General features: G+C 41.6%; 1 protein-coding gene and 1 pseudogene across 5 annotated transcripts in view; one reads left to right on the top strand and one right to left on the bottom strand.

The window, feature by feature from the left end:
- The window catches only part of LOC136157376 (mitochondrial import inner membrane translocase subunit TIM44-like), a 28,055-nt pseudogene extending 21,027 nt beyond the window's left edge, over positions 1-7,028 (bottom strand).
- Positions 1-21,716, top strand: part of DCUN1D3 (defective in cullin neddylation 1 domain containing 3) — a 51,820-nt gene that overhangs the window by 20,841 nt on the left and 9,263 nt on the right. The gene's annotated exons all lie outside the window — the stretch shown is intronic.

Genomic DNA, 21,716 nt, shown 5'->3' with positions numbered 1-21,716 from the left:
CGGCTAAGCAGAATGTGTGGGCTGGTCTGCCAGCCAGCAGAGGTGGAAGCTGCCCTTTGCTTTCTTGGCAGGTACATCTGGCTGTGAAGGCCCTGATTAGGACTTTAGGTTTTGGCCTTTTCTTGGCAGTTATATGAAACATAGTCTATTGTCTCTAGTGGTTCTGAAGAGATGCAGGGCCTTGATGGTCCACATCCCTTAGCCTCTTTGCAGGGAGTGTGCTTCATCCCTCAGAATTAAAAGCCAATCTGTCATCAAGCAAAATTTTAAGAATACTACAGTGGAAAAAATATCTTAAGAAGTATAAAACTTGCTGTGAGTTCTTCATGTTTACTATATAGCATGCAAACAAGCTGCTGCCTTTTGCCCTTAAATCTCTAGACACCTTAGAAGTCATTCCTTTGTTTATTGTGATAGAGAAGAAGCAGTTCGGACCAGCACCAGGTTTTTCATTGCTTGGAGAACCCTTGGAGCTTCCTACAGTGATGCATAGCTATGGCTTGAATAAACTATCTGGACTTTCACCCTTGCTTGAAGGACAGGCAGGAGTGATTTCCATTATTATGTAGATTTTTTCCAGGGGACTAAGTTGCAGGTCAAAAAGAAGTACTGCAGAGTGAATATCTCCCAATTTTAGCTTCAAATTTTGACTTTTGCTGTGTTTGAGGTGAAAATTAATTTGTGGAGTAAGGAGAGGTGGGACTATATACTGCTGACTGAGAAGCTGTGTTTGTATCACATTATCTGGTTAACTGATGAGGTAGGGAATAATTTGGAATGATGAGACAATTTCCTGTTTTCTCTTTGAGGGTAGTGGGGTGTTGAGAGGCGAGGTGTCCAGGAATTGGATCTTAGGAACCAGCTCTTGAGTGATGAAATTAAGGCCTACTCTGCATCCTTAGGGCTCAAGTTCCTTGACTGTTGAGTATTTGATAACTTCATAGAATTGGTATAAATAGCTATCATCTATTGATAACTAACTGTGCTAGGGACAGTGCTCAGCATGTCATTCAATTGTGAGTTAATACATTTAAGTGCATAGACTAGTACCTTGTACAGAGTGCTCAATAAATATCAGAAATTATTATTCAGTAGATATTATCAAAACATTTACTTACATGATAAAGCTTAGGTACCCAGGACAAAATGTTGAATAAAATAATTTCCACTCTTCTGGAAATTGCTTTCTTGTAGGGGGAGTGGACAATAAATAAGTTAACAAGAATTTCAGAGTGGTATGTGCTAAAGAAATAAAATAGTTTGCTGGATTAGAGGGAGATGGTACTTTAGATTGGTTGGACAAGGAATACATCTCAACATTTGAACTGAAGCCCTCTGATACGAAGGAGCCGTTTATTCTTCACAGTGATCCTTTGTCCCAATTTTCAGGTGAGAAAACACAGATGCAGGGTGACTAGGTATGTGTGGAAAGTGAATAGAGCTGGGCTGTACAAACCCTATCATGCTGCACCCAAAGCACATCATGTCCTTCCCAGAAGGGCAGCTGTAGGAGTTAAAATGTGTGCAGTTGGTTTTGAGTAAAAGAAATGAAGGTGGTTGCAGTGCAGGTGAAACCCTCAGGCAATTCAGAAAAGTTGTAATTTCATGGACCCCTCAATCCTGGGATGCAAAATTTGAGTATGAGTGTGTGTATGTATGTACATTTTATTCTGGAATCCAAAGCTATCTTTACCTTTTCAAAGGTGATGACAAAAACAGCTTGTGCCCCACTGCTTTCTTTTCAGATGTTTTTCATATTGTTTTTTTGGAAAGTAAGGCCTACTTGCTATATCGATGTTGTCAATGTCCACAATGTGGGAGTGGAACTGGAGGCCCAGACCCTTGGCCTGCTGGATCGGGTTGGCCAGTTGGCTGTAGATAGCTTTATAGCACCAGTCTTTGAGAATGTCAAGCTCCTAGGAAATCATGGCCTCCAGGACGTTGGGGATGATGTCGTTCTCACACTGCTACAGGAAGCGGTCCTTATCGATGGCGGGGTCTACACGCAGGATCTCTGTAGGCAACTCTTTACATGTCCATCTTTGAGAATAGGCCCCCCATCAAGTCTGTGGTCTTGTCTGTCAACATGCGGGATGCCCGGATGAAGGTGGTTTTGCTCTCGTCATATTTCATCTTCATCTCGAAGAACCGATTGAACACCACATTGTTGTCCCTGAAGTCCTTCCACTGCTGATACCACTTGGAGTCCTTGTGTAGCATGACCCCCAGCGCCTCCTCATTGCCCTCAAACATTTTCTCTTCCTTGAATTTCTCTCCATCGAACTCCTTCCTTTTCCAGGGCTGGTCAGGCCAGCGGTAGGGCCCGGTTTGTCCCAGGATGCTCTCGTCAATCTCCTTGACAGACTCCATGCCCTGGGAGAGGGCTTTGAAGGCAGTGGTCCAGCCAAGCTTCTCCCCGCGTTTGGACACCAACTCGGCTGACTGCTTGGCAGTCCTGGCTGCTTCTCCCACACCCTCCTTGATATTTCTGCCAAGATCACTTTTACTGACTTTTTGAGACTCCTTGACAGTGCCCATGTGAAATGAATGCAATCATGGAGTAGTGTGAACATTCTTTGGCATTGTACTTCTTTGGGATTGGAATGAAAACTGACCTTTTCCAGTCCTGTGGCCACTGCTGAGCTTTCCAAATTTGCTGGCATATTGAGTGTAGCACTTTAATAGCATCATCTTTTATGATTTTACATAGCTCAGCTGTAATTCCATCACCTCCACTCGCTTTGTTTGTAGTGATGCTTCCTAAGGCCCCCTTGACTTCACACTCCAGGATGTCTGGCTCTGAGTTAGTGATCACATTAGCATGGTTGTCTGGGTTATGAAGATCTTTTTTGTACAGTTCTTCTGTGTATTCTTGCCACTGCTTCTTAATATCTTTTGCTTCTGTTAGGGCCATACCATTTCTGTCCTTTATTGTGCCCATTTTTGCATGAAATGTTCCCTTGGTATCTCTAATTTTCTTGAAGAGATCTCTAGTCTTTCCCATCCTATTGCTGTCCTCTATTTCTTTGCATTGTTCACTTAGGAAGCCTTTCTTATCTCCTTGCTTTTCTTAGAAACTCTCCATTCAAATGGATATATCTTTCCTTTTCTCCTTTGCCTTTCACTTCCCTTCTTTTCTCAGCTATTTGTAAGGCCTTCTCAGACAACTTTTGCCTTTTGCATTTCTTCTTCTAGGGGATGGTGTTGATCACTGCCTCCTGTACAATGTTAGGAACCTCTGTCCATAGTTCTATAGGCAGTGTGTCTATCAGATCTAAACCCTTGAATCTATTTGTCACTTCCACTGAATAATCATAATGGATTTGACTTAGGTCATACCTGAATGGTCTAGTGGTTTTCCCTACTTTCTTCAAGTCTAAATTTGGCAATAAGGAGTTCTTTTTTTTTTTTTTTTTTCCATTTATTTTTGTTAGTTGGAGGCTAATTACTTTACAATATTGTAGTGGGTTTTGCCATACATTGACATGAATCAGCCGTGGATTTACATGTGTTCCCCATCCCGATCCCCACTCCTGCCTCCCTCCCCATCCCATCCCTCTGGGTCTTCCCAGTGCACCAGCCCTGAGCACTTGTCTCATGCATCCAACCTGGGCTGGTGATCTGTTTCACCCTTGATAGTATACTTGTTTCAATGCTATTCTTTCAGAACATCCCACCCTCGCCTTCTCCCACAGAGTCCCAAAGTCTGTTCTGTACATCTGTGTTTCTTTTTCTGTTTTGCATATAGGGTTATCGTACCATCTTTTTAAACTCCATATATATGCGTTAGTATACTGTATTGGTCCTTATCTTTCTGGCTTACTTCACTCTGTATAATGGGCTCCACTTTCATCCATCTCGTTAGAACTGATTCAAATGAATTCTTTTTAATGGCTGAGTGATATTCCATTGTGTATATGTACCATAGCTTCCTTATCCATTCGTGGGCTGATGGGCATCTAGGTCGCTTCCATGTCCTGGCAATTATAAACAGTACTGCGATGAACATTGGGGTGCACGTGTCTCTTTCAGATCTGGATTCCTCAGTGTGTATGGCCAGGAGTGGGATTGCTTGGTCATATCGCAGTTCTATTTCCAGTTTTTTAAGGAATCTCCACACTGTTCTCCATAGTGGCTGTACTAGTTTGCATTCCCACCAACAGTGTAAGAGGGTTCCCTTTTCTCCACACCCTCTCCAGCATTTATTGCTTGTAGACTTTTGGATAGCAGCCATCCTGACTGGCTTGTAATGGTACCTCGTTGTGGTTTTGATTTGCATTTCTCTGATAATGAGTGATTCTGAGCATCTTTTCATGTGTTTATTGACCATCTGTATGTCTTCTTTGGAGAAATGTCTGTTTAGTTCTTTGGCCCATTTTTTGATTGGGTTATTTATTTTTCTGGAATTGAGCTGCAGGAGTTGCTTGTATATTTTTGAGATTAATCCTTTGTCTGTTGCTTCATTTGCTATTATTTTCTCCCATTCTGAAGGCTGTCTTTTCACCTTGCTTATAGTTTCCTTAGTTGTGCAAAAGCTTTTAAGTTTCATTAGGTCCCATTTGTTTATTTTTGCTTTTATTTCCAATATTCTGGGAGGTGGGTCATAGAGGATCCTGCTGTGATTTATGTCGGAGAGTGTTTTGCCTATGTTCTCCTCTAGGAGCTTTATAGTTTCTGGTCTTACATTTAGATCTTTAATCCATTTTGAGTTTATTTTTGTGTATGGTGTTAGAAGGTGTTCTAGTTTCATTCTTTTACAAGTGGTTGACCAGTTTTCCCAGCACCACCTGTTAAAGATAAGGTTGTCTTTTTTCCATTGTATATCCTTGCCTCCTTTGTTGAAGATAAGGTGTCCATAGGTTCGTGAATTTATATCTGGGCTTTCTATTCTGTTCCATTGATCTATATTTCTGTCTTTGTGCCAGTACCATACTGTCTTGATGACTATGGCTTTGTAGTAGAGCCTGAAGGAGTTCTTGATCTGAGCCACAGTCAGCTCCCGGTCTTGTTTTTGGTGAGTGTATAGAGCTTCTCCATCTTCGGCTGCAAAGAATATAATCAGTCTGATTTCGATATTGATCATCTGGTGATGTCCATGTGTAGAATCGTCTCTTGTGTTGTTGGAAGAGGGTGTTTGCCATGACCAGTGCCTTCTCTAGCAAAACTCTGTTAGCCTTTGCCCTGCTTCATTTTGTACTCCAAGAAAAAAATTTCCTGTTACTCCAGGGATCTCTTGACTTCCTACTTTCACATTCCAGTCCCCTATATTTTTAAATTTAATTATCTGCTTATCTTTACCCTCATTAATGTACCCTTTGGTCTCATGCGATATGAGTGCACATTTGTGAAATAAGTAACTTGACCAAAAAAAAAAAAGGTCCAAACATTGGGGCCTCAGGTTTCAACCTACAGGGAATATATTTCCAATAAAGACACACTGACGTGAGCATTTCCTATCACTGTCTTCAAAACCTAAATACTTTCTAAATAGACTTTTTAGTACTTGACACCAAAGAGAAATTATTTCCATAATAGTAATTGAAACCAAGAGAGTAGCAAAGTTCTGGGCAGGTCTGGTCTTTCAGTTTCATAGGATGTGGTTTAGATCCAGTAGCCTGTGTTAGTCAGAAGATTGATTGTGTTTTTGCATAGGGAAAGACTTGCAGAAGTTTTTACTTTGCAGTCATTCACGTGTTGTCTGAGTGCTGGAAGGAGGTTCTTCCTTGCAAACGTGAAGCTGACAGAAGTATACACAGTAGGATAAAGCAGCTGAAAGTGCTCTGTGGTACATATCATCTTTCAAATAGCATCCTCATGGTCCACCCAGTTGTCGTGAGATTTTAGATTTTCTCAAGTTTGGGATCATTGGTCCTAGTGTTCAGCTAAGAAGTCTCTTGATATATTTGGTTGAAATTGTGGCCTGCTAAGTTGGCCTCTGACCATGATATCAGATCATCTGTTTTTTTGCTCTATAAGTAGATCTGAATGACACAGTCATGTCTTAGTCGGGACTGTTTCTGTTGTGACAGGAAAACTGGCATCTGGCTTATGCCAATGGAGAATTAATTGGCTCATACAACTGTCAGGTTCAGGTTTTGATCTGACTTTAGGTACAGTTGGATTCTGGGTTCAAATAATGCCTTTAAAACTGATTTTGTCTCTTGTCACTGATTTTATTCTTGTGTCTTACACGCATTTAAATTGAAATCCATCTAATAAGAAGAGACAGTCTAACCTTCACAGTGACCCTTGGATAGGCATTATTATTTTCTTTGGTGCTCTTTCTGATAAGAAGACCAAAGCAGCTCCAACCTCCCTTGCTTTTAGTGCTAAGATTCACTTTGTCTCACTTAGGTCTCCTGCATATTCCTGACCCAGTTGTTGAAAGCCAAGGGCATAGGGAGACTTTGGTGGACTTGACTTACATAGTTCATTATCAGCCCTACCCAACATACATGACTAAGAGTGAGGAAGTCGGATCTCCTAGTGAAGAAAAATTGAGTGGCCACCTGATGAAGAACCTGGATGCTGGGGGAGCAGATGAGACTCTGCTGCAAGCCTTTGGTCCAGTCTGAAGCTAAAAGGCCATATATTAAGTCTGTGGTCTGAATCCAGACTATTAACCATTTCAAGTGTACCATAGTTCCATTTTGAACGAAATTCTTGCTCCCTGGGCATGTGATTCACTCAGGTTCAAGTCCATGGGTCAGACCCTTCTACCCCCAATGCTAAACTTATGATAAAGGGACTATTATTCATTAGATTTATTATTATCATTAGACTGTTAATCATTAGATGAGCTTTATCTTTTTTGTGTGTGTATGGGACATGGGGAAAGGTTCATTTTCTTTTGAAAGAATAAATCAGGGGAGTTTAGATATTATTGGAACATGATTAATCTTTTTCTGTTCCTTACTCTGCACCTCACCTCCATCATTTAACAGTACTGTCTTGAAATCCTTGGAGCCAAAATTGTTGGATTTGTCAATCTTTTGATGCAGTTTATAATGAAACAAATGGTCTCTCATGTTTTCCATCCTCCTTTGGCAGTTTGATATTTTTCCTAAAATATAATGTCTAAAAGTACTTTTGGTAAGGTGTTGGGTTTTGTTTTTTTTTTAAGAAATTGAATTAGTTGACAAATATTACCAGGTGGTGTTGGGAGAAATACACACTTCCAGTACACTCCCATTATGTAAGTTGACACTACTTTTTTTGAATTCAGATTGATTTTATGTGGTGACTCAGCTGATAAACAACCTTTCTGCAGTGCCAGAGAACCAGGTTCAATCCCTGAGTCAGGAAGATCCCCTGGAGAAGGGCATGGCAACCCACTCCAGTATTCTTGCCTGGAGAGCTCCGTGGACAGAGGCTCTTGGGCTGCAGTCCATGGGGTTGCAAAGAGGCAGACACTGAGTGACTAATACTTTCACTTTTCATACACATACACGTATAATATCTTTTTGCATAGTCTTTGATCTGTTGTTCCACTTGTGGGAGTTTATTCTCAGGAGCTGAATTTTAGCTGCATATTCTGTTTATTATCCCAATATTGTTTATAATACTGAACTGTTGGACGCAAACTAAATGTCCAACCATGAGTGTTTAAACTGACAAATTATCAATGAAAGACATATCTGGCAATTAAATATATTTAACAGAGAGTCTCAACCTTTCTGCAACCCTTCTGCAGCGTAGCACCAAATTTTTGACATATTGAAGTCGTAGGCAATAAATAGTTTATGGGTTATGTGAAATAGCTGGTGTGTCAGTGGTAATACTGCCACAGTATTGGTAGTACGGCCATTGATTTGTGGCTCTTTTAAAGCATTTGATGAGGGAAGATTTATATGAAAAAGTGTTGCAAAATAGAATGTACATTATGACTCAGTTTTGTTTAAAAGTTGGATATGTGTACTATGAACATGCATGTATTTATTTATGTGTGCCATCTATATGCTTATATAGACCACTGAAAGGATATATTCCAAAATACTAATTTAGGTGGAGGGATTGTGTCACTAAATTATGTTCAGCTCTTTTGGGACCCTCATGAACTGTAGCCTCCCAGGCTTCTCTGTCCATGCCATTTCCCAGGCAAGAATACTGGAGTGGGTTGCCATTTCTCTTTCCAGATCTTAAGATGGGTCGAACCAGAGTCTCTCACATTGGCCAGAGGATTTTTTTTTTACCACTGAGCCACCTGGGAAGCGGCAGGTGGTGGGGCACTAGGGACCTTTTTCTCTTTATGCTACTCCATAGTTTCTGAACTTTACAAAGTAACTGTGTAACAATGTTTTTGAATTTGGCAGTGGGAAAGAAAGCCTTGGTGGTCTCACTTCTCTGACCGACTTACTGATGTGATTGAAAAAAGATATTTTTTGATTATACACATTTTTTTCTGTCCCTCTTCCTTTTCTTATCTACTAAGCTTTAGCAGTCAGCTTCCGTCTTGGATCTCTGGAAAAAAATGATAAATGTGGCCTTAATAAGAATTAGCAAACATTTAAATGTTAGCAAACATCACATTTGTTAGCATGTGATGAACCCAAGAGCTGTTTAGAAGAAATGTGGCTCTGGAAACTACATCTGTACATTTGTGGTCATTCAGATGCCCCTCTAAGAAGACATTTGCATGCAGTCATTTATCATCTTTATACTGGATTCCTTTCTCATCTTTTGACTCATTTCATAGTTTCCTTTCTTGCCTTTCTTAGATACAAAGACCATATCTCAACTCCAGTTAACTATTTTTCATCAGTAACTACTGAATTCCACAGGTGACTGAAAAGCGAACAGTTGATGTGGTGATTGGGTGTTTGAGGAATGATTATCTAGTAAATGTAAATTATCTGGTAGATGTCTGGGATGGCTGGTACCATATGCCAGTTGGAAGCAGTGCCTAACCAGTGGTTTACCTTCAGTGTGACCTAATGAGGCCTGTATTCTGAGGATGAGCTCCAAGCTAAAACCAGAGTTAAAGAGTATAGCGGTCAGGCCATTTTTATTGTGGTACCATGGAGCAACATCAGGTCAAGAAGCAACAGTTAGAACTGGACATGGAACAACAAACTGGTTCCAAATTGGGAAAGGAGTATGTCAAGGCTACATATTTTCACCCTGCTTATTTAACTTATATGCAGAGTACATAATGTGAAATGTGGGGCTGGATGAAGCATAAGCTGGAATCAAGAATGCCAGGAGAAATTCCAGTAACCTCAGATATGCAGATGACACCACCCTTACGGCAGAAAGCAAAAAAGAACTAAAGAACCTGTGATGAAAGTGAAAGAGGAAAGTGAAAAAGTTGGCTTAAAGCTCAACATTCAGAAAACTAAGATCATGGCATCTGGTCTCATCATTTCATGGCAAAGAGATGGGGAAACAATGGAAACAGTGACAGACTATTTCTTTGAGCTCTAGAATCACTGCAGATGGTGACTGCAGCCATGAAATTAAAAGACGCTTGCTCCTTGGAAGGAAAGCTATGATCAACCTAGACAGCATATTAAAAAGCAGAGACATTACTTTGCCAACAACGGTCTGTCTAGTCAAAGCTATGGTTTTTCCAGCAGTTGTGTATGGATGTGAGAGTTGTACTGTAAAGAAAGCTGAAGAATTGATGCTTTTGAACTGTGGTGTTGGAGAAGACTTTGAGAGTCCCTTGGACTGCAAGGAGATCCAAAGAATTGATGCTTTTGAACTGTGGTGTTGGAGAAGACTTTGAGAGTCCCTTGGACTGCAAGGAGATCCAAAGAATTGATGCTTTTGAACTGTGGTGTTGGAGAAGACTTTGAGAGTACCTTGGACTGCAAGGAGATCCAAAGAATTGGTGCTTTTGGACTGTGGTGTTGGAGAAGATTCTTGAGAGTCCCTTGGGCTGCAAGGAGATCCAACCTGTTTATCCTAAAGGAAATCAGTCCTGAATGTTCATTGGAAGGACTGATACTGAAGCTGAAACTCCAATACTTTGGTCACATTATGCGAAGAACTGACTCATTAGAAAAGACCCTGAGGCTGGGAAAGATTGAAGGTGGGAAGAGAAGGAGATGACAAAGGATGAGATGGTTGGATGGCATCACTGACTCGATGGACATGAGTTTGAGTAAGCTCTGGGAGTCAGTGATGGACAGGGAAGTCTGGTGTGCTGCAGTCCATAGGGTCACAAAGTCCATGGGGAAAGTACTGAGTGACTGAACTGAACTGATGGAGCATAAACCCAAGATGGCCCTCTGTTTGAAAACAGTAAAGTTAGCTAATGAAAAAGCTGGTGCAGAAATACAAAGAGTAACCTGCCTAGAAATCTGATGCCCCTTATGATGTCCATTTTGCACAAAGTATGCAGTCAGACTTGTCCGGATCAATAGTAACAGCGAAAATATTCGAAGTGTGGGCTAGTAAAATAATTCAGCCATTTTTTGGTTATTTTGAGTCATGTGGGATTAAATATGTAGCAACTCTGGAACCCAGAGACCAAAAATGCTTGATTCTTTGGTATTTGGGAACTTTATAGTATGTATGTATTGACTTTGTTGAATTTGGCAAGTAGTATTTGTTCTGGCCAGCCCACAGTGGCCTCAGTCCTCAGACCTCAATTGCATATATATTCTCAGTATATTTGAAGTATGCTAGGTAAGGAACATACGAATCCTTCACAAAGAAGAGAGTAATTATTTTGTACAAAACTGACTGGTCTTAATGACCTAAGATTATTTTACAGAAATATAACCAATTGGTTTATTTTCCTTTAAAAAAAAATTTATCTTCCCTTCCTTCTTCCCTGTTTTCCCCCATCCCTCACTTCTTTTTGTAGTTTTGAGATTGGTGGATATAGAAAGTCATGTGTTCCTACCCATCCCTAACTGGAACTGCTGTCTTAGCTTGCTGCTTGCAGTAAATTTTAGGACAAAAAGTCTTAGAAGCATGAAAATAGCAGACACACCTCATTTGCTCTGGCAGAGGGAACAGCTTTTTCTCCCAAGTAGCTCTAGGTAAGACCTAATCTCCAAAGGTGATCTTGTAAGTCCCAAGTTCCAAATGACAGAAAGCAGAAGACCTTGTATTTTAAAGTACTCCCTCAAAAAAAAAAATAATAATAATAATACAGTACTCCCTCCAGTCTTTCCTCCTTGTTTGTTATTTTGCAAGTTTACTTTCTAAGAGATAGTTTAGAATTGGATACTGCCCATTTCCTGACTGTTTCTCAGGTCATTTAGTATCAACATCTGCCAGTTTGCATCAAGAGATTCTTGTGGTCTTGCTTTGAGACTCCTCAGGGGGATGGCTTTTGCCACTATAGCTGCTTCAGCCCCTGGCAGCTGGGTGTCTGGCATATATAGTAAGAAGTAAAAACATGTGCCCAATTAGCTATACAGATTGTTTGAATGAAAATTGGAAAGATGGGTTTCTTACTGCTGTCACATGTAAAAGCACTAACATTTGCTAGTGGCTTCTTGCTTCTGAATAGACTCTAGGTGAGAACAGATGGGAGAGGTGGATTGGATCATTTCCTTCTTTCAAAGAAGTCATCAGAGTAGACCTCAGGTGCCTTGCTGACATTGGCTTTTGGTAGCAATATTTGCCTCATTTTTTTTAAGCTCCCAACCAGGTACAACAATAAGCCAACTTGCGCTATTTTCCATATCACCTGTGCTCATTCTTAGTCTCGTGTTTGACTCTTTGTGACCCCCTAGACTAGCTTGCCAGACTCCTCTGCCCATGGAATTTTCCAGACAGAATGATGGACTGGGGTTCCATTTCCTATTCTAGCGGATCTTCCACACTCAGGGTTTGAACCTACGTCTCTTGCGTCTCCTGCATTGGCAGGCAGTTTCTTTACCATTAACGCCACCTGGAAAGCCCATATGTTATATGTCAGGGCCTTTTTCTTAGCCTGCAGAGATCAAACTAAGATGATCAGGAGAGGGAAGCCTGCAAAAACAGTGTCACCTTTCACCTCTTGTTCAGATTGGAATAGACCGACTTTCCCATTTTCCTTTGACTCTAGTAGGCTTGGGCAAGAAGTATCAAAGCTGTTCACTGAGGAGGCAAAAACCCTGTCCTCAGAAGGCTTGCAAATTTAGAACTTCAGTCTCTTTGCATGTCGAAAAATAATGGTTGTCCCAGAATGTTAGACTTCAAAGGATTTCAATGTTGGGAACATAGAAACTCAAGAGAGGTTAAGAGACTTGTGCAAGGGCATGTCACTTAGGGACATCCCAGACCAGAACTGAAGACTTCCTGAGACTTTACTCTGATCCTACTGACTCAGTACCCCTGGAGTACAATCACGTGTTGATAATGTATTTTTTCTTCTTGGGCCATCATCGTCTCCTTAGGGGAACAGTATATCCTGGCATGTGTGTGTATGCTCAGTTGCTCAGTTGTGTCTGACTCTTTGCGACCATGGATTGTAGCCCGCCAGTCTCTTCTGTTCATGAAATTTTCCAGGCAAGCATACTCAAGTGGGTTGCCATTTTCTACTCAAGAGAATCTTCTCGACCCAGTACTGAACTTGTGTCTCGTGCCTGCTGCGTTGGCAGGCAGATTCTTTACCACTGTGCCACCTCGAACAGCATAGCCAAGAACAGTAAATAGTGAGACCAGTGATGTAATGTGATGAGTTTAGAATCAGACTCCTAGGTTTGGATCCCTTTTCCTTTATAGATTGGCTGTGTGACCTCAGGCCAAATCCCTTAAACTCTGTTCAGTTTATCCCGCTGTGAAGTGAAGATTATATTTTCTTCCTCATAGAGTTGTAGTTGGTTAAAAGTGATAATTCATGTCAGTCCTTCAGTACATGCAACTGACTTAAAAGATATTGCTGTTAATAAGCATTTTAAAATCCCCTCTCAGCCTGGACCAACCAGATTGACCGTTTGCCTCTTTCCTTTCCACTTTATGCTCCCAATCACTGAAGGACCAGAACAAGACTCATCATCTCTGTGAAACTTTCTCATTGAGTAGATTTTGGAGTCTGACAAACTGATTTTATTTCCTAGTCCCATTGCTTAGTGATTAAGAAACCTCAGTTTCCTAATCTGTAAGACGTCTGACATCGTAGGTTGTTGTGAAGATGATAGTGTATATGAAGCATATAACAAATACCAATTCCTCTTCATCAGTCCCGCCACCTTCCTTTCCATAACTTTCCACCTTCCTTTCCACACTTCTCTCTCCTTTCCTGTCTCCATTCGTCTTTGTGTGGTTTTGCCCTTCATGGTCTTTCTGTCCATAAGGGGTGATTCTGTTTGAAAGGTAGACTGCAAGTCCTAGAATACAGGGACTTGCCTGATTGTCACTTCATGGAGCTGCCTAAGAATTAGAAACACTTTCCTGATCTCCCTTCTCTGGCTATCTGTGGAGCCAGGCATCCACTGAGACCGTGCTCTCTAGGACTGCCCTTAGCCCAGCAGTGCCACCTCCAAACCTGGGGCCAAGCAAGCAACCAAGCCCATCCCCAGGAATAGCAGCTGGGTCTGCCACAGGAGAGGAGGAAGGCTGGAAGCTGATTCAGAGGAGGAGGGAGAGAGAGAGGCAGAAGCAGTTAGAGCTGAGATTGGAGGAGAAAAGCTGAAGGCTTATCTTGGGCCAACATAAACTAAGCAGTTACTGCCTTTAATCTTTCAAATAAACCCCCAAAGCTATGCCTAGAAGTATGTGTCCTGGTTTGTAGTTTTTTTCCTCCCTTTTTTCTTCTTCCTTTCTTCCCACCCCTTCTTGTCTGTCACTCCATTTCAGTGTATGCCACTTAGCTGAAACAGGAGACCTTACTGCAAGAACAGGAGAGCTACTGTGGGCATTTGGGGCGTCAGCATTCCTGAAGTGCCCCAGGAGACCTGGCCTGGCTGCTGACAAGAGCACTTTTCTAGGAAAAGAGGAACTTGATCCTGTCACCAACTTTCTGATAATAACAATTATAATAAAGGCTAACACTTACCAAATACTTTGTATGAGCCAGGTATTAGGGCAGAGCATTTTATATGGGACATCTCATTTCCTCTGTCCACCAGTCCATAAGGTACAACTGTCCCATTTTAAAGTTATGTACTGATGGTCACAAACCTGGTGCATCACCGTGATTCAGATACAGGTTCGTCTGCTTGCAGAGCTCGTCCTATTAGCTACTCCACTCCGGTTTCTCCTTTCCTAGATAGCTCCTTGACCTCTGTATACTTATATTTATTTTCCTACAAAGTGGCAGTAATTATTTCCTTGAGTTACACTTCAGTGTAGCTCTTAACAATGTACTAACAATGAAAAGTGGGATTAATTAATGATGATGTTCTGTTAGTAATTAAATTTGGTTCTGGGGTGCCCAGATTGTGCCGAGGCTATCCGTTTCAGAGGGGTAGCAGGAGGACCACTGGGAAGGTAGTCCCATTAGATGAGTGTAAATCAGTACCAAGTTAGAAATCCTGGCTTTTTCCAGATCTGCACACCTGGAACCTCGTGGAAAGGGAATGAAATTTGGAACTGACTGGAAGATTGCCCCAGATTAGGGACAGAATTCAGTTCAGTTGCTCAGTCGTGCCTGACTCTTTGTGACCCCGTGGACTGCAGCATGCCAGGCTTCTCTGTCCCTCGCCAGTTCCCAGAGATTGCTCAAATTCATATCCATCAAGTCACTGATGCCATCCAACCATCTCATCCTCTGTTGTCCCCTTCTCCTCCTGCCTTCAATCTTTCCCAAGAGCAAGGTCTTTTCCAGTGAGTCAGTTCTTCGCATCAGTGGCCAAAGTATTGGAGCTTCAGCTTCAGCATTACTCCTTCCAATGAATATTTAGGAATGGTTTCCTTTAGGATTGACTGGCTTGATCTCCTTGCAGTCCAAGGGACTCTAAAAGTCTTCTCCAGCACCATTGTTCAAAAGCATCAATTGTTTGGCACTCAGCATTCTTTATGGTCCAACTCTCACATCCATATGTGACTGCTGGAAAAACCATAGCTTTAACTAGACAGACCTTTGTCAGCAAAGTAATGTCTCAGCTTTTTAATATGCTGTCTAGGTTTGCCATAGCTTTTCTTTCAAGGAGCAAGCGTCTTTTATTTCATGGCTGCAGTCACTGTCTGCAGTGATTTTTGGAACCCAAGAAAATAAAGTCTGTCACTCTTTCCGTTGTTTGCCCATCTGTTTGCCATGAAGTGATGGTACCCGATGGCATGATCTTAGTTTTTTGATATTTTGATTTGATAAACCAGCTTTTTCACTCTCTTCTTTCACTTTCATCAAGAGGATCTTCAGTTCCTCTTCACTTTCTGCCATAATGGTGGTGTCATCTGCATGTCTGAGGTTATTGATATTTCTCCTGGCAATCTTGATTCCAGCTTGTGCTTCATCCAGCCCTGCATTTCACATGATGTTCTCTGCCTTATAAGTTAAATGAGCAGGGTGACAATATGCAGCATTGTAATGGTCATTTGAATTAAATTCGCCCATTCCTGTCCATTTTAGTTCACTGATTACTAAAATTTCGATGTTCAAACCCTTGCCCTCTCCTGTTTGACCACTTCCAATTTACCTTGATTCAAGGACCTAACATTCCAGGTTCCTATGCAATACTGTTCTTTCCAGCATCGGACTTTACTTCCATCACCAGTCACATCCACAGCTGGACACTGTTTTCACTTTGGCTTCGTCTTTTCATTCTTTCTGGAGTTACTTCTCCAATCTTCTCCAGTAGCATATTGGGCACCTACCAACCTGGGGAGTTCATCTTTCAGTGTCCTATCTTTCTGCCTTTTCATACTGTTCATGGGGTTCTCAAGGCACAAATAATGAATTGGTTTGCCATTCCCTTCTCCAGTGGACCACGTTTTGTTAGAACTCTCCACCATGACCCATCCATCTTGGGTGGCTCTACATGGCATGGCTCATAGTTTCATTGAGTTAGACATGGCTGTGATCCATGTGATCAGTTTGGTTAGTTTTCTGTGATTGTGGTTTTCATTGTCTCCCCTCTGATGAATAAGGATAAGAGGCTTATGGAAGGTTCCTCATGGGAAAGACTGACTGTGGGGGAATCTGGGTCTTGTTCTGATGGTGGGGCCGTGCTAAGTAAATCTTTAATCCATTTTTCTGTTGATGGATAGGGCTGTTCCCTCCCTGTTGTCTAGACTGAGGGCAAACTGTTGTTGATCCATGCCTTCACAGGAAACTCCTTTCTCCTGGCTCTTGATGTGCACAAGGTTTTGTTTGTGCCCTCCAAGAGTCTGTTTCCCCATTCCTGTTAAAGTTCTGTAATCAAATCCCATTGGTCTCCAAAGTCAAATTCTTTGGGGGTTCTTAGTCCCTTTCCCTTTCCCCAAGTGGGGAAATCTGTTGTGGATACAAGAACTTTCTTAACAGTGCAAGAATTTCTTTGATACAATTGTTCTGCAGTTAGGGACAGAAAGTGAGCAATAATTCAGATATCCAGAGGGCACAGAAAATAGCCAGATTGATTTTATTCAGGATTATTCACAAGTCTTATCCTTTGGAGAATCTGATCCCCTGTGTATTTCTGATTGGTGGTGAATTTGAGCAGGGTTACTTCTGTAGTTCAAGAGACTGTTTTTGAGCAATACTCATGTGTGTGACTCAAGTCAAGCATAGGCATCCTGTCCTGTCTGGGCCTGGGGAAGTCAAAGCCTAGACCCGTTGTTCAAATGGGACAAGCTGGGATTTCCATCAGGGTAAGCAGATACTACTTGGCTTTTAATAACAGCTTTCATCTGTGGAAGTCATTGTGTGCCAGGTACTCTTTATTAGTGTATCCTGACTGAATCCTTATAACTGCTCTATGAAGTAGGTACTGCTTTTCAGGTTGATGAAATTCAGGTTTTTGATCAGGGTCAAATAGCCAGTAGCAGAGTTGGACTTAAACAGCTAGAGTTTTTAGCCATGATGGGGTCCTGAAACATCACAGGTTTAAGGACTCTGGACTGATTCTAGCCCCATCCTCTGGTGAGGCTGAGCCTGAGGGCATCTTGCCTACCTGCTTCATGATGGTAAGACTTGCAGGGGAGAGAGCAGTGGCTAGGACGTCATTCTTAGCAGTGGGCACAGACCGTGTGCTGTTCTTTTTCCAGTCGTTGTTGTTTAGTCCCTAAGTCATGTCTGACTCTTTGCAGTCCCCATGGAGTGCAGCAGGCCAGGTTCTTCTGTCCTTCACTGTCTCCCACAGTTTGCTCAGATCTATGTACATTGAGTCAGTGATGCTATCTAACCATCTCATCCTCTGCGGCTCCCTTTTCCTCCTGCTCTCAATCTATCCCAGCAGCAGGGTCTTTTCCAATGACTCAGCTCTTTTGCATCAGGTGGCCAATGTATTAGTGCTTAAGTCTCAATCCTTCCAATGAATATTCAGGATTGGTTTCCTTTAGGATTGACTAGTTTGACCTCCCTGCAGTCCAAGGGATTCTCAAGAGTCTTCTTCAGCACCACAATTCAAAAGCATCAATTCTTTGGCACTCAGCCTTCTTTATGGTCCAGTTCTCATATATGTACATGACTCCTGGAAAACCATAACTTTGACTATGCGGATCTTTGTCAGCAAAATGATGTTTCTGCTTTTTAATATGCTTTCTAGGTTTGTCATAGCTTTCCATCCAAGAAGCAAGTGTCTTTTAATTTCATGGCTGCAGTCACTGTCCACAGTGATTTTGGAGCCCACAAAAATAAAATCTATCACTATTTCCATTTTTTCCCAATCTATTTGCCATGCAATGGTGTGACTAGATGCCATGATCTTAGTTTTTGAATGTTGAGTTTTAAGCCAACCTTTTCACTTTTCTTTCACCCTCATCAAGAAGCTCTTTAGTTTCTTTCCACTTTCTGTCATTAGGGTGGTATCATCTGCGTATCTGATGTTGTTGGTATTTCTCCCAGAAATCTTGATTCCAGCTTGTGATTCATTCACTTTGGCATTTTGCATGATGTACTCTGCATATAAGTTAAATAAGCAGCATGACAGTATATAGCCTTGACATACTTCTTTGCCAATTTGGAACCAGTTCGTTGTCCATGTCCAGTTCTAGCTGTTGCTTCTTGACTTGCATATGTTTCTTAGGAGACAGGTAATTTTCCAGTTTGTTGTGATCCCCACAGTCAAAGGCTTTAGCATAGTCAATGAAGCAGAAGTAAATGTTTTTCTGGAATTCCCTTGCTTTTCCTGTGATCCAACGAATGTTGGCAATTTGATCTCTGGGTCCTCTGCCTTTTCTAAATTCAGTTTATGTATCTGGAATTTCTCGGTTCACATACTGCTGAAGCCTGGCTTGGAGAATTTTGAGCCTTACCTTGCTGGTAGGTGAAATGAATGCAGTTGTGCCATAGTTTGAAAATTCTTTGGCGTTGCCCTTCTTTGTGATTGGAATGAAGATTGACCTTTTCCAGTCCTGTGACCACTGCTGAGTTTTCCAAATTTGCTGACATATTGACTGTAGCACTTCAACAGCATCATCTTTTAGGATTTTACATAGGTCTGCTGGAATTCCATCACTTCCATTAGCTTTGTTCTTAGTAATGCTTCCTAAAGTCCACTTGACTTCACACTCCAGGATGTCTGGCTCTAGGTGAGTGACTACACTCCTATCATCATAGTTATCTGAATCATTAAGACCTTTCTTGTATAGTTCTGTGTATTCTGTCCACCTCTTAATCTCTTCTGTTAGGTCCTTACTCACTCCCATTCTTGGATGAAATGTTTCCTCTGCTATCTCCAATTTTTTCTGAAGAGAAGTTCTCTTTCTTAAAGAATCTTTCCCATCCTGTTGTTTTCCTGTATTTCTTTACACTTCATTTCAGAAGGCCTTCTTATCTCTCTTTGCTTTTTTCTCGAACTCTGCATTCAGTTGGGTATATTTTTCCCTTTCTCCCTTTTCAGCTATTTGTAAAGCCTCCTCAGACAACCACTTTGCCTTCTTGCATTTCTTTTTCCTTGGGGTGGTTTTGGTCACTGCCTCCTGTACAATGTTATAAACCTCCATATATAGTTCTTTATGCACTCTGCCAGATCTAATCCTTTGAACCTATTCATCACCTCCACCTTATAATCATAAGGGATTTGATTTAGGCCATACCTAAATGGTCTAGTAGTTTTCCCTACTTTTCTTCAATTTAAGACTAAATTTTGCAATAAGGTGCTCATGATCTGAGCCACGGTCAGCTCCCAGTCTTGCTTTTGCTGACTGTATAGAACTTCTCCATCTTTGGCTGCAGAGAATATAATCAATCTGATTTAAATAGTGATCATTTGGTGGTGTCCATGTGTAGAGTCATCTCTTGTGTTGTTGGAAAAGAGTGTTTGCTATGACGAGTGTGTTCTTTTGGCAAAACTTTGTTAGCCTTTGCCCTGCTTCATTTTGTACTCCAAGGCCAAACTTGCTTTCTACTGCAGGTTTCTCTTGATTTCCAACTTTTGCATTCCAGTTCCCATGATGAAAAGGACATCATTTTTGCTGGTAGTTCTACAAGGTCTTATAGATCTTCATAGTCAACTTTAGCTTCTTTAGCATCAGTGGTTAAGGCAAAGTGATGTTGAATGGTTTGCCTTGGAAATGAACCGATGTCACTGTTTTGTTGACTATGAGGACTACTCCATTTCTTCTAAGGGATTCTTGGCCACAGTAGGAGATATAATGGTTACCTGAATTAAATTCACCCACTCCTGTCCACTTTAGTTCACTGATTCCTAAAAAGATATTCACTCTTACCATCTCCTGCTTGACCACATCCAATTTCCTTGATTCATAGACCTAACATTTCAGATTTCTATGCAATATTGTTTATAGCATTGGACTTGACTTTCACCACCAGACACATCTACAGTTGAGTGTTGTTTCCGGTTTGACTCAGCCAGTTCTTTCTTTCTGGAGATATTAGTAATTGCCCTCTGTTCTTCCCCCGTAGCATATTGGACACCTTCCAACCTGGGGGGCTCATCTTCCAGTGTTATGTGTTTTTGCTCTTTCATACTGCTCATGGGGTTCTTACGGCAAGAATACTGGTGTGTTTTGCCATTCCCTCCTCCAATGGGCCACATTTTGTCAGTACACTTCACTATGACCCGCCCATCTTGGGTGGCCCTGCACAGTATGGCTTATAGCTTCATTGCATTACAAAGCCCCTTTACCAAACCATGCTGTGATTTATGAAGGGGCTTCTGATATAGGTGTGTTAAGCAGTCTAGTTTAGTGGTTAAATTGAAAGTGAAAGTTAACTCAGTCGTGTCTGTTTGCAACCCCATGGACTATACAATAGAAATCCATGGAATTCTCCAGGCCAGAGTACTGTAGTGGGTAGCCTTTCCCTTCTACAGGGGATCTTCCCAACCCATGGATCGAACCCAGGTCTTCCGCATTTTGCGTGAATTCTTTACCATCTGAGCCACAAGGGAAGCTCAAGAATACTGGAGTGGGTAGGCTATCCCTTCTCCAATGGATATTTCCAACCCAGGAATCGAACTGGGGTCTCCTGCATCGCTAACAGATTCTTTACCAGCTGAGCTATCAGGGGTTTTTCAAGTCAGACATATCAGGTTCTGCTTGTGATCATGGGTAATCTTCTTTGCACCCCAACTTTCCTGTCTTTGAATGGAGTTGTGGTAAGCATGTATGAGTTTTATTGTCCATAAAGTGCTTTGTATAATGCATGATGTGCTATCCAGTGCTAAGTAATTCATAATTGCTCTTATTACGAATTAGCAAACAGCTAGTGTGTCCAGGGAAGCTTGCAACTTTAAAACACTTGAAGTGTGGCCATCCTGTGACATAGGGCTGAGCCCCTGATTGAACCTGAGAAATCTCTTGGTGCAGAACTGTTTCCCAAAGAAAGAGGTAGACAGTAAAGAAGGGAGCCCATTAGGTAATCAGGGGACCACACTCACCATCAGCTCTGTAAATACTTCCTTCAGACTTGAGACCATCACTTGCCTCAAAGGAAAGGACCAGAATGGAAGGAAGGGACCCATCCTGCTGGCACTTTGACTGATCATCTGTCTAAACTGATTTCCCACTCCTTTTTTTCTTTTTATCTCTTGGGTTTAAAATGCCTCAGGTTTCAGCTGGTTCTGCTATGTCAGGTCATCAAAGATGCTCTCATGTGGAGGGTTTGTAAATGGGTAAATGGATTAGAGCCTCTTTGAGAGGTCCATCTGTTCTGTCCCTACTTGAAGGCCTTGGCACCAGGATTTGGAGGAAGCTGGTCTAATATAGCATCTGTCCAATGGGAGCAGAGGTGAGTGGCCTAGGGTTGGTGAGTCAGTCAGAAACCAGGAAATCCTCTTATCGTGGCAGATACCTGGACTTTCCTCAGCAGCAGGAACTGAGCAGCAAAATCTGGTGAGTCAGCGTGTCTGGGAATTAGAGTTGCCAGTCTGTGAGCATGTGGAATTTTTAAGTTTAGGCCTTTTGTTTCTTTCAGCATTTCAGTCGTAGAAACACAGATCTGGAAACCAGACCGTCCATGTGGTATAGTGCTGTTTGTTTTGGATAATTTAGCTTGAACAGGTTGCTTCTCATGTATTCTGGTCTTCCAAGAATTAACCCCCTTGACTTTTACAATTTTAATAAGTTGTGCTATGGCTTACTAGCTATACTCTAAAAGCATAAAAAGGTTTCAGAAAACTTACTTGGGTCTGTCATTTTCCATACCAAAACCCTTGTAAAGGGGCTTCAGTGTGGTTTTGAAACCTAAGTGAAACTGCAAATGCAAAAAAGGCATGTATAGTCATGTC

The sequence above is a fragment of the Muntiacus reevesi genome, chromosome 2, assembly GCF_963930625.1.
Source record: "Muntiacus reevesi chromosome 2, mMunRee1.1, whole genome shotgun sequence".
NCBI lineage: Eukaryota > Metazoa > Chordata > Mammalia > Artiodactyla > Cervidae > Muntiacus > Muntiacus reevesi.
Note: the sequence above shows the minus strand (reverse complement) of the source record. Positions and strands in the feature narration are given on the sequence as shown.